Raw genomic sequence first — 6,522 nt, 5'->3', positions numbered from 1 at the left:
CTGCACGCCAATCTTCTAGCAGTCGTAACAGTGTGGTCTGACACCCATGGCCACGTCTAAAAGCACACAGATAGGGATGAAAAATAATTTCAAAAAAATCACCAAGTTGAATTTCAAAAACCTTTTCATAAATTTTAGAAAAAATTGGTAGAACGCTGACAGGCCTATAATTGGCTTTGTCAAGTTGGTTGTTTTTCTTGTGCAGTGGTGTTACTTGAGCCTGCTTGAGTCTGTCAGGAAAAACTCCAGTTTCTACAGATAGATTTATAAGTGTTGTTAACTGTGGCACAATTATCGGTTTACAATGTTTCACTACTTTTGCTGGTATGCCATCTACTCCAGTAGCTTTTTTAATGTTAATTTTATTAATAATTTTTGCTACTTTTTCTGTTGTTGTTTTCTGAAAATCAAATTTTGTGTTAGTGCAGTTTTGATCTTTTATTTGCAAGATACTGGCATGAGTTGGTGGGTCGTATAGCACGTCACTACCAATCTTGTCTGCAACTGTCGAAAAAAATGTGTTAAAGTGTTCTGAAACATCTTTGGTGTTGTTTATGATTTTGTTGTTTTCACATAAAACAATTTTTTGTTCCCCTGAGTGACATTTTTTTGAGAAAAACGGCTTTATAGTTGTCCAAAAGTTACTGTTTTTTGCCCCACCTGAACAACGTTCTAAAAAATAATTTTTCATGGATACTTTTTTAAGTTTTGTAACAAGGTTTCGCTGTTTTCTATATTTTTCCCATGTTTTTGAATCTTTATGCTTTGTAAATTGTGTGTACAGCATGTGTTTGCGATATACAGCTTTTCTAAGTTCACTATTCATGCACGGTAATGGTTGTTTTCTTGGTTGTCTTGTTTTGATCGGTGCATGTTTGTTTAGAATATTTGTGAATGTATCTTCAAATTCATTATATGCCTGGTTTAACTGTTCAGAATTTGTGACATTTTCTGTAAGTGGCATTTTTATTTGGTTTAGATCTGTGTTAAATTTATCTATATCAAAATTTCTATAACTTCTGTATGATATTTTTTGCTGTTTTGGGGCATGAACTTTGCCCTTGATTGTAACTGATATAAGATTATGACAATCACTAATACCTGTAGATAAATTGTGGGTGTTAAAACACATATTTTCCTTGTTTGTGAGTATAACATCAACAAGTGAGGGTTTAGACCCTTTCATAAAACAAGTTGGTTTTGATATTAATTGTGACAAGTTGAAGATATCACATATGTCATTCATAGATTGACATTTTTTACTATTTAACATGTCAAAATTTAGGTCACCAAGTAATAAAATATTATCATAGTTAATTATACATTTGTCTATATTTTTTGTAAAGTTATCTGAAAAGTTGTTGTCAGGTACTGATGGGGGTTTATAAATACCCATCATCAGCCATTTGGCGTTATTTAAGTGAACCTCTAAACTAATGTTCTCTAAACTATCAGATTCTTTGTCAGCTCTACGACTAGATGGAAAGTCAGAATTGATCAGTAACATGATGCCACCACCTTGTTTGTTTCTATCACGTCGATGAAGTTTATAGCCATCTACTTTGAACAAGTTATCATTAAACGATTGGTCAATTTTCGTTTCTGCAACTATAAGGAGATCTACGATTTTATCATATAATAGTTCTTTAATCTCATCGAACTTATACCTTATGCTGTTTATATTCATATATGCTACCACGAAGTTACTTGAAAATAAGAGACATATTAAAAAAACATCAAAGTTTTCCCAAAATTCTCCTGATGCTTTTTCTTGTCCAATTTCATATAACAGGATGTAAACTAAGATAAATAAAATACGCTTGTATTTGCATAAATCTCGACCTTGACAGTGATTCCTGGAAATATCACTAAAAATATACGTGTATTTAGTTACATATTGCGTGATTATAATACGATATCTGTAATATTAAAACAAGATCAAATTTCAGGTCTATGTAATGCATAGATGCAAAAATAAAAAACATAAAATATCCCAACTAGTCAAATTCGGTAACCATGTTATATATTTTTATCGTATCGCTTCTAATGGTGGTGTATGTGGATAGTGAGGAATGTACAAGAAAAGTTGCTGAGTTGAAATCAAGTGAGATTAAATTGAGAAACGAATTGGTCCGCCTGCAGAATGTTTTTCTAGAAAGGCTTACCAGAACTGATAAAGGAAGTAAGTACAATAATAACATGTATGTGGTACACAATATACAATGTATTATAAAAATATTCTGATAATCGGAAATTTATATATAATATTTAAATGTGTTTAATCTCTTTTCCCGTTAATAATCTATTGATTTAAGTTGGATTGCAAATGTGCTACTACGTTGTTACCTATAAAATAACCGGCTTCTTGTGTTTTCCAAAACGAAAAAAATCGGATTCGTTTGAATTATCTTCGACATATTAAGTTAATCAGGATGTATAAACTAATGAGATGGTTTTTGAATGGGTGGATTATTTTAATTGTTGCTTACATGGATAAAGAGAGACGAGTCTTTTATTAATAATGCGTTGAATATAGAAATAGGGAGATGTGTTATGATTGCCAATGAGACAACTATCCACCAAAGTTCAAATTAAGTGGATGTAAGCAATTATATTCGACCGGACGGCCTTCAACATTTATTAGAAAAACCAATACCGCATAGTCGGTTATAAAAGGCCCCGACATGAAAAATATGAAACAGTTCAATTGATAAAGCTAACGGCCTAATTTACAACAAAACAATTTACGAAAATCAAATATGACAGACATGAACCAACGACAACCACTAAACTACAGACTCCTGACTTGGGACAGGCACATAAAGAATGTGGCGTGGTTAAACATGGTTGTGAGCTCACAACCCTCTCCCTAACCTGGGACAGTGGTGTAACAACACAACATAAGAACAAATGACAAAAATCAGTTAAAAAAATCTTAACTCATCAGATCGATACAAAGCAGAGCAAACATCAAACAAAAACACAGACCGGACGCAGGAGAGTATTTATCCATCCCTCGTCCATAACAACAAAAAGGACACTAAGTACAGATCTGATAATACTCGCAGGTACTGACAGCTAGTTCAAAGCCAATAATAACTAATAAAAAAAAATCATGTATCTGAGACTAAAATAGCAATCAGTACACATCCAACATCCAATGGATTTAGTGTAAAGACGTCATTAACAATCAGAGAAAAACATGACCGTGTGCAATGCCAATATAAAGGCATCGACAGATTGTAGTACCGTTCAAGTGCATATTATGTGTATAACAAAATTATTTAGTATGATTTTAATTTACTGATAACAAGATCAATATCTAAACCAATAAAACAATATTCAAAGATCTAATTACAGTGTTGAATTGGTAACCTTTTAGGTTGCACTTCTGTAAATTTAGACAGTGAAATTTCCCATAGGACCTCCTTTTACGGCTAAAATTGTACCACTTTTACTATGAAGTTTCGTAAAAAATATATCCTAGAATGGCAAGCTCATATGCACTACTTTTTTTTCAAAGGTCAAAATATAGGGCTGTGCGGCATAGTTCAACACTTACATGCCCCGAACTTCTAAGAGTTTAATTTTATACTAAAATTCTGTACTACCCCTCCCTTCACTTTGTGTCCTCCTCAGAATTCAATTTGGCCGCTATTCATGTTTATTTATACTCATCTGGTAACATTCCCAAGTTATGTCTCTATGAGATGAGACATACAGATCATGCCTGGCAACCAGTACGTAGACAAAACAAAATATCTATGCATATCATATATCTCCCCAAAACAGGCGTGGTTTGTGAAACAGCTGTATTTACAAAGTGCAACCTTTAGAATAAGTTTATTTGAAGGATTGATAAGTTTACCTGGATCGTATATAGATTTCCGGGCTCGGTAAAAAACATCACCGTAAACTTTAGGATGTGCTATTCCGTCTGAAATAAGTTTTGTTACAGGTACAGCCAAACATGGAAACCAAATCTTTGTATCTATGGAAGAATTTAGTAAAGGCTTTAATTCATTTGTGGTAACGAAATTCTCGACTTAATAATTTACCAGTAATACAAAAATTACGTTCATTAAAATCCAAAACGTCATAAACACACGGGCATAACGAACGAGTTGGGATATATAAACACAGTATGGTGGTGCCAGATAAAAAATGAGGGGGAAAAAGGAAAATTAACAATAGGGAATGAAAAATCAAATGAAGTTCGTTTCGTCGGTGCCATTTATGTATTCATAAGAAACATAAGGAGATAATGTGTGTAGCTAAAAATATTTTTCTGGAGGATTGTCATAATGTACCAGTAGTTTTTGAGCCTAGATGGATTTAGAAATATATGCTAGTTGATTCTCGCGTGAGAAAAATAAAATAGACAAAAAAACTATTGATTTTCTCAAAGACACTTAAAGTGGGACAACATGGATCCTGGACTTCTTGTTTTCTGTTTTGAGTTATCTTGGCTTTATTACAAACTGACATCTAACATTACAAAAAGCCAAACAAGGGGCTTAAAGCACCCTTTAAATCAGACATCTATTATTTTCCAATGTTCTATGATTTTGGAATTAAACATGTTTTTTTTTTATTTTTCTTCCATGTGTTTTGAGAAGAGCTTCGTTTAACTCCTGGTTTTCATATCAAATTAAAACCTGCAAACTGCAAAGAAAGATTTTGCCATTAGCCTCTTTACTAGATAAAACAATTAATTTTCATAAAAAAAACATTCAAATAGAATTCTCTATATTTTTAGATTTGGATAAGAATAAGAGAGAGTTTATAGGATTTTCAGCATATATGTCTCACAGTTTTGTTAATGGTCATAGTAGATCATTGTCACAGGGGAGAACGCTGATCTTTGACCAGACAGAAACTAACATAGCTGGTGTCTATAAAAGGAATACGGGTATCTTCAAAGCACCATCTAGCGGAATGTATGCCTTTACCTGGACAATCTGTGTAGATTCTAGAATAAATGAGGGTTGATATGGAGAATTTGGAACAGAGTTGGTTGTTGATGGACAGATTTGTGGAAAAGTACATGCAGACACAGAAAGAGAAGCTGATGACGACTGTTCTACTGGATTTGTAATGAAATACGTCAGAGGAGGCGGAACTGTTTATTTGAGAAATATATATGAGCATCAAGGTCGTCTTCTAAGCAACGAAGATCGAACACGCACAACATTTTCAGGATGGAAACTAAATTAGCTAATATCATATCCAGCTGAATAAAGATATCAAAACATATATTTTGTCAATTATTTGTATATTTAAAATACGCTGTCCCGTTTATATTAACAATACATATTACTTCAGCGACAAGTAAAGATATTCAAATCGATAAATATAACTGCGTCAATAGTTAGACAAGGTTTTGTTATATGTAAGTGAATAATATTTATCTCCCTGTCTGTCCACCTTATGTCATCAGCAAGTAATATATGTGTAATTATTCCATATTTATTTGTTTTTCAAAGTTGCAAAAAATCAGTAAAAAGACATGAAACACTTTGATAACACGTGTATAAGTCATTCGATCTATTAATTCGTGATGGCTTTGTATTGATGATATCAGTTCATGTTCGATACAATTGATATACATTTTTTACAAGTTAACTTTTGTTTTTGCAAACCATTAGTTGCTTTTCATTATTTAGCAATACAAAAGAACAAACTATAAAAAATCAGTTTAAAAGGGCGTAACACATCAGATCGATACAAAGCAGTAATACATCTAACAAAAACACAGACCGGACGTGGCAGGGTACTTATACACCCCCACAACAAAAATGACACTAAGTACAGATCTGAGTGAACTCACAGTTACCGAAGTTCAAAGCCAATAACAAATGATTAAAAATCATGCATCTACGACTAAGGTAGTTCATCTGTTGTATCACTAGCCTGTCATTTCGAGGATGTGAGTTAATACCCCACGCGTGATAGGTACGTTCGACCCCAATCTTAATTGACTAAGGTTGCCAATTTTCCTGCCAAAGGTCGGTGGTTCTCTTCTGGCACTCCGGCTTCCTCCACCAAAATAAACTAGCCATCACTGTATAGTCTATAGTGCTGAAAGTAGCGTTAAACACCGAAAATCGATCAATCAATCCAAAGACAAAGAAACTCTTATGACATCATTAAGTTTGTTACCTTGTTTACATGATGTGTAGTAGTTTGCTGAAACTTACAAAGGAGACAATTATCGACACCCGTTTTACACAAAGTTATTAACGGTGTCAAATAATTGCAATCTTTACTGTGATTCCAAACATGTTTGGTTTTTATATACTTTTGTTAATAATAAGGGGGAGCATTTACCACGTCCGGTTTACAAAATGTCACTTCCGGTGTCATATGATATGTTACTTCATACTGATTCAACAATTTATTGTACTGGGTACGTTTTCATGAAAATACACAGTAATTCCCACTTTAAAATAATATTTAACTTTTGTGATGACATAAATGTTGGTTTTGTATCTACTTTTGATTAAAATAAGACAGATGATT

At 33.1% G+C, this 6,522-nt stretch overlaps 1 pseudogene; it reads left to right on the top strand.

The window, feature by feature from the left end:
• The first annotated feature begins 1,974 nt into the window (after positions 1–1,974).
• LOC127711064 (uncharacterized) lies at positions 1,975–5,256 on the top strand (annotated as a pseudogene).
• The last annotated feature ends 1,266 nt before the right edge of the window (positions 5,257–6,522 follow it).

This window comes from Mytilus californianus, unplaced genomic scaffold (assembly GCF_021869535.1).
Source record: "Mytilus californianus isolate M0D057914Y unplaced genomic scaffold, xbMytCali1.0.p SCAF_8, whole genome shotgun sequence".
Classification (NCBI taxonomy): Eukaryota; Metazoa; Mollusca; class Bivalvia; order Mytilida; family Mytilidae; genus Mytilus; species Mytilus californianus.
This window is presented reverse-complemented; position numbering and strand designations above follow the sequence as displayed.